Here is a 7,150-nt window from a genome sequence, read left to right as displayed (position 1 = left end):
AAAACCTCCAGACACAAAAGAAGGGTCAATCTAGACCAAACTCGACATTCCGGAGCTAACCACGCTGACGGAATTCTCATCCGAGCGCGTTTACTCAGAATGTTGACCAAAGTCAAACTTAGGCTTAAACTTAAAGTTAAAACGCCTAATCGCACCGACTCATACTGAAAACCTCGGGAGTCATGTCGACCATGCTACTAGCCTAAAATGACCCTTCCGGAGCTGATGAAATCGTCAGAATTGGATTCCGATGTCATCTTCTTGAACTTTTGATCGAAAATGATCGTTCAAGGTTCATAAGCTCCAAAACACAAAAACTCGCACCAAGACCAAACAAACGACCAGGTGACCGAACTGTCAGTCCTGGCAAGTCATAAATGACTTGGGGTCGCTATAGGAACGCTCTAAACGACACAAAGAAGGCAAGACACAGAAATGACCAAGAGGGTCATTACACTAAGTGGGTGGAGGTTGTTGCATTGCCAACAAATGATGCCAAAGTGGTTGTCAAGTTCATCCGAAAGCACATCTTCACTAGGTTTGGAATGCTAAGGGCGATAATCAGTGATGAAGGTAAGCACTTTATCAATAACTCAGTTCATAGTCTGTTAGCGAAGTATGGGGTGAGGCACAACGTGGCTACATTATATCATCCCCAAACTAGCGGGCAGGTAAAGGTATCAAACAAGGAGGTCAAGCAAATCCTCCAAAAGTCTGTGAATCCCCAAAGAAGAGATTGGGCTGACAAGTTAGATGATGCCTTATGGGCATATCAGACTGCTTACACCGATAGGGACTTCTCTTTATCGAATGGTGTTTGGGAAAACTTGTCACTTACCAGCTGAGTTGGAGGACAAGGCATATTGGGCGATCAAGAAGCTGAATTTAGATGCTGAGTTAGCAAGCAGAAAGAGGATCACACAGTTGCACGAGCTATAAGAGTTTAGGCTTCACGCCTATGAAAATGCAAAGTTGTATAAAGAGAAGACCAAGAGGTGGCATGACAAGCATATTGTGTCACACACCTTTGAGCCTGGTCAGTTAGTATTACTTTTCAATTCTAGATTGAAGTTGTTCCCAGGGAAGCTTCGGTCTAAATGGAGTGGTCCGTTTGAGGTGGTGAGGATGACTCAACATGATGCTGTAGAATTACGAAACAAGGAAAAGAGCTCTACTTTCCATGTAAATGGTCAACGGGTCAAGCACTACTTCGGTAATGATGTAGATCGTGAGCTTGAAGCGCTCACATTGAATGACAAATGAGTCATGAGATGAGTTGTGCCGCGATGTTAAATCAGGCGCTACACGGGAGGTAACTCATGAACCATTGTAATAGTTAGGATTTATTTGTTTTTATTTGGTTATTTTAGTTCTTAGGAATTAGTAAAAAATAAAATAAGATATATCAAGAAAAATACAAAAATATGCGTCGTGCCACGACCAAAACTAAGGCGCTGGATGGGAGGCAACCCATCATGTTTTTTTACTAATGGGTGTGAGCTTAAAATGTGCAGAAAGACGAAGTTTCCCCCAAGGAAACTCCGTGCAGGGACCGCGTCGCGGAGGTGAGGCAACATTTTACCTCGCCAGGTCCAATTTGAGGCGGAGAGGTCCGTGCGGGGACCGCGTCGCGNGTTGAAAATGTGCAGGAAGACGAAGTTTCGCCCAAGGCAACTCCGTGCAGGGACCGCGTCGCGGAGGTGAGGCAACATTTTACCTCGCCAGGTCCAATTTGAGGCGGAGAGGTCCGTGCGGGGACCGCGTCGCGGAGAGGGCCCCTAAATTTGGTTTCGATGGGACTTAGTTTCTACGTCAAGAAATAGGCTACTCCGTGTTAGCCCCGCATCGCGGAGTAAGGGTAAAAAATTGGCCTCGCATTGAATTAAATTTCTAGAACCCTCCGTGTAGACCCTGTGTCGCGTCCCTGGTGAGTAATTTTTGTTTTTCATCAAATAACCGGGTTTTACCTCTTTTTTTAAAATTACCCGACCCCAACCCTTTTAACCCTGATTTCTCCCCCTAATTTGCCCATCCTTTCCCCTTTTTCACTACATTCACCATGATTTTCTCCCTTCCTTTCACCCCTGCAATTTCTTTAAGTGGTTTCGTGTCGCGCAACTACACCCTCCTTGCTCTTCTCCATTTTTCATCAACTCCGCGTCGCCAGGTATGCGCTTCTGCTTTACTCTTGCGATTTTAGGCGTGTGTAAGTGTGTGTTGCTATGGGTTGAGGTTTGCTCTTATTGTGGGGGTTTAGAAATGGATTTTCCACTTGTCAGGCTGTGTATGCTGTTGTTGTTTGTGGTGTTTTCAAATTCTTGAGTAGATACACTTTGAATCACTTGTATGTGGATTGTGGGTTCATCTGTGGATGGTGATTTGTGAACATTGTGGGTATGGTTTAAAGTTAGTGAAATTAATGGGTGTTGTCTGTTGGTTATGCTTGAGTTTTGTGCTATTATGATGGTTGTCTGATTGGGTCTGTGAGCCATAAATTGGATAATGTGGCTAATGGTTATCTTGTGGATTCTTGAGTAGCACTACAAATGGTATGCATATAGTTTCGAATTCTTGAGTAGACACTATTGTGGCTATGAATGCGTAAATGGTAAGTGTTGCTAGGCGATATGGATAGGTTCTGGTGTGTATTCAGGGGTCTATATTAGTTGTGTGAAGTCTTGAGTAGCACTACCTAATTGTTGCGTAATTGTAACTATTGTGATGCTTATCCGGTTTAAGGAACATGATGATTAGTTGAGTATGTTGTTGGTCATTTTTGGGAAGTCTGAGTACCGCAGATGAGATTGCATTAAATTAAGTATGGGGTGCTGTGCGCACACCACCCATATTTTTATCATTGTTTTGCTGTCATGTGGGCTGAACTTTAGTATATTTTGCAGGTCACCATGTCTAGCTCACAAAGACCCGGCAAGGAAGTGGCCACGTCAAGCAATAGGAAACGTGTCTGGATTAGAAATGTCCCACCCGCACCTGCACTTCCCAGGGGTCAAACTAGGCGATTTGGGATGAAGGCTGTCACCAAAGAAGGAAAGGCTTGGTATAAGAAGCACACCGAGGCCACTTATTTTTCTGATGTCTGTGTTGATGGGGACAGTCTGGCACATGAGTTCCCCCAGATCCAAAGGCGCATTAGGGAGCTTGGCATGGAGTTCATCTTTGCTGACCCGGATGAGTGCAACTTGCACATGGTCCGGGAGTTTTACACCAACTAGGCGCCCGAGGCGCGGCCCCACTATGTGACGGTGGGTGGTAGGAATGTGCCCATCACTCATACATGTATTAATGATATATTGGGTACACTGCAGGACACCGACCCACTAGTGCTGATAGGGCTGAACATGCGCCCTCCATACCAGGCCATTCGCCACAAGCTATACGGGCCACAGTCCATGGCTTAATAGACTAAGCACAGTGGGAAGAGATATCATAAACCTCTTCCCTACGCTCACATGTTGCGGGAGACGCGTGTTTGGCTGAAAGTTGTGATGAAATGTCTGATCCTGGGCCTACATTACACTGAAATCACGCTTGACCGAGTGTGCCTGGTTTATGCTTTGATGACTGGCATGGAGCTGAACATCGGAGCCATCATAAAATCTTCAATGCGGTAAGCCCGGGTTCACAAAGGGCACATGCATGCATTTGGTGGTCTGATTACCAAAATGTGTCATGGGCTGCAGGTGTCCCTGAAGAGAATGTAGATTACATGTAACCACTTTATCCAGCACCGATGGACATCACTCGCACCAAGTGGCCTGACACTGACTTCGGCCCTACACTCACCATCGCAGAGCGCCACATGAGAGATGAGTTGATCATGGCTAGGTTGTATGGCCTGGAGATGCTATGCCACAAGACTGGTGGCCGTCCATCTACTGATTTGGAAATAGGGGAGGTCAACAAGCGTTATCTTCTGAATGACTATGCTAAAGCATTGCTTGGCATTGGTCCTGAGTTTCGGGAGCCGGAGAATGATATCCCGACTGATGAATATAACTTTCGCACCAGCTCAGATGTGGAGTCCGATTCAGACGAGAAAATAGACCCCATACAGGCTGGGGCTGAGGCCGATGGGGGTGATATAGTGGAGGACTGATCAGGGAGATTTTCTTTCACCTTACCTTTTGAACTTTGTTGAGATTTTGAAATGCACTGGGGACAGTGCTATTGTATAAGTGTGGGGTAAGGGTGAAAAACATATCTGATCTGTACATATATTGTTATGAACCTTATTTTCTGTTTTGTTTGATTTTGGGTTCCTTAGTAGTTGTTTTCGGTTATTTAGCCAAGGATAGTCCCTTTAAACCGTACAAAAATACAAAAAGATTTTTTTTATAGGATTGAGTCTGTAGTTATAGATTGAGTCAAGCTACCCAATGATAGATGGATGACGACCGTCTTAAGGGTAATTTCGTCATTGAGTCTTAGGTTTGGTTGTGCTGAAGCTGAAAATCTTTGAAGGGAGTATGTATGAAAAACATGGTTGAAATTGATGTATGAATGCAGATGAATTCTTGTATATGATTTGAATGTGCAACTTAAGCTTAATCTGAACCTTTTGCGTGACATGATTGTGTGATGTGATTGATCCATTCTAAATACAACTTGTGCCAGGAGCGGTGAGTTTTGTATGATATCCATGATTGCATCTGAGTCTAGAACTTGTCCAGGTTGTTATTGAAGCGAAATACAAGTGGTATTATGTTTGAAAGGTGTTAACATGCTTTCTTTGAATTGTTTGAAATTTGAGCCTGAAATAAGATCCCTAGTCTAGCCCAATTGAGCCTTTTAGCCTTGATTTTGTTCTAACCCACATAATAAGTTGAATACCTTTTATTGATACCGAAGTTTTGATCCCAAACCCTAATGCACTATGTTAGGAAGAAAGGTAAAAACAACGGAAAGAGTAAATAGGGTGGAAATGCGTAGTTGTTGAATCTGAGATTGGCCCTGGTCCTCAGGACATTGTGCACTTCAACTAGGAGAAACCCAAATTGAAGGTGGCTAACTTAGTGAATACCTTGATGATGGACCTGGCCCTAAAAAGGCAAATGTGCACCTTAACTCAAGAGAAATCTCTGAGCAAGGGTGGCTATTGTTGAGTGTAAAAAATATATTTTTTTTTTGAGGAAATAAAGGGGCAAGTAAGCAATAAGGCAAGGTTAGTAACACTAGTGAAATCTTATGAAGAAGAAGGGGGCTAATGAAAAGAAAAAGTTGTGAATGTAAGAAGAAAGCTTAGTATAGTGCATTAGGGAGGACGAGTCACTAATCACATCTAAATGAATCCTCCCCTACCTTAAGCCTACAACACAACCAAACTAAGTGCTGCTTGATTTTGAGCATTTTACATTTTATTAGTAGAGATGTACATAATGGGCAAGCCTATGGTTCTCAATGCATGCATGTGTGATGTTGATTACCGAGTGAGAGTGCATATTGTTTGCAAAGTCCTTAAATTATATTCAATTGTCTAACTCGAGTGTATGGACTATTCCTTGGAGTGAGGGACACTTGTTGTATGAAGGATAGGTGATAGGTAATGGTGTATATGATTGAATGCGTTGGTTGCAAAAAGTTATCCAGTCATCTACATGAGTTATGCATATTATAAATGAAAACATGCTTGTGTGAATTGTGAACAGATCCTTGGAAGTTAGTAGTGGATGCACAAACCAATATAGTGAGTCTAGGTCTAGGAGTTGTTAGTAGTTGTTCGAGGACGAACAAAGCTTTAAGTGTGGGGTAGTGATCTTAGGCATATTTATATGCCTAGAATGCTAATTATGCCCACATTTATGCCTAGTTTGAATTCAAAATGTATTTGTTTGTAGTCGTATAGAGTCTTTTAGTTGTTTATGAGCTAACCAACATGATTAGTTGTGTAGGTGAGCTTAATTGGAGAAACGAATGCAAAAAGGGACAATGGATGAACATAGAGGATTCAAGCTAAAAGAGAGAAAGGAAGAAGATGAAGGAAAAGCCACTAAGGCAGTTTCGTATCCTCTCCGCGTCACGGAGCGGAGCTATAATTTGGCTTGCGAAATCATGAATTGAGGCAGAACCCTCTGTGTAGCTAGCGCGTTGCTGAGAAAAGTCCCAGGTTTTATTCGAAGAAGCAATATCGAGGCAGAACACTCCGTGGAGTGCCAGCGTCGCAGAGGAGGCCAAAGTGCCTGGAATTAGAATTTGGAAGTCCCTCAACGTCGCGCCTTGAAGTCCCAGATTTGGCCGTTTCGACTTTTAGTATAAATATGTCATTATTTTATTTTATTGAGGCTTCTTTCTGGGTTTTGAAGAACGACGACTTTGGAGTACGTTTTCTGTAGTTTTTAGGGTTATTCTTAAACTCTTTTCCTTTCAATCGTTTGATGATTCATAACCATTGTATGATTGATTATTGGACTATGAGTAGCTAAATACCCTAGTTCTAGGGCTGTGGCTACAGGATGATTGTAATTGATTGATTTTTTTTTTTTTTGGGTTGATTATTGACTATCACATGAATATTTCTTATGTTCTTATTTTCCGTATTTCATGATTGATCACCATAGGAATAAATTCATTGTCCGATGCAATCTAGGAATTAAACTCTTAATCCCTCCCTCTTTTAATACTCTATTACAAGACAACTAAGCGATAACTTTACTGCTCACTAACTCTATGTGACATAGACTTCAAAGGCTAACTATAAGCCCACAACACAATTCAGGCTAACACTAGCCAACAACTCAAATCTAAAATGTAAGAGAGAATAATACCTACACAAGCTTCATTAAGAAGAGTAGGTTTACAATATTAATTAGTACAAAAGAAAGACTCAATAACAAGGAATGAAAGAACAGTTTCTTGATAAGAGCAGACCCCTTGTGGTTGAGGTCTTCGTGATAAGAAGCTAAAATAGCCTATGCATGAGACAAAAACAATACTTTTCAATGTTGCAAAAACTAGATTTTGCTCTTTGTCAAGTCTCCTTATCAATGAATCATGTAATGTGGAATTTTTTAGATGTGTACATGATAAAAATAAGGTTATGTTAGGGACATGTTGTTTGATGTGATGTAGTGAATGATACTGCTTTTATTTTAGTTAGAGATTTCGATTTTAAGTTCGGGTATAGAAAAATCCT

Source organism: Solanum stenotomum, chromosome 12, assembly GCF_019186545.1.
Source record: "Solanum stenotomum isolate F172 chromosome 12, ASM1918654v1, whole genome shotgun sequence".
Classification (NCBI taxonomy): domain Eukaryota; kingdom Viridiplantae; phylum Streptophyta; class Magnoliopsida; order Solanales; family Solanaceae; genus Solanum; species Solanum stenotomum.
This window is presented reverse-complemented; position numbering follows the sequence as displayed.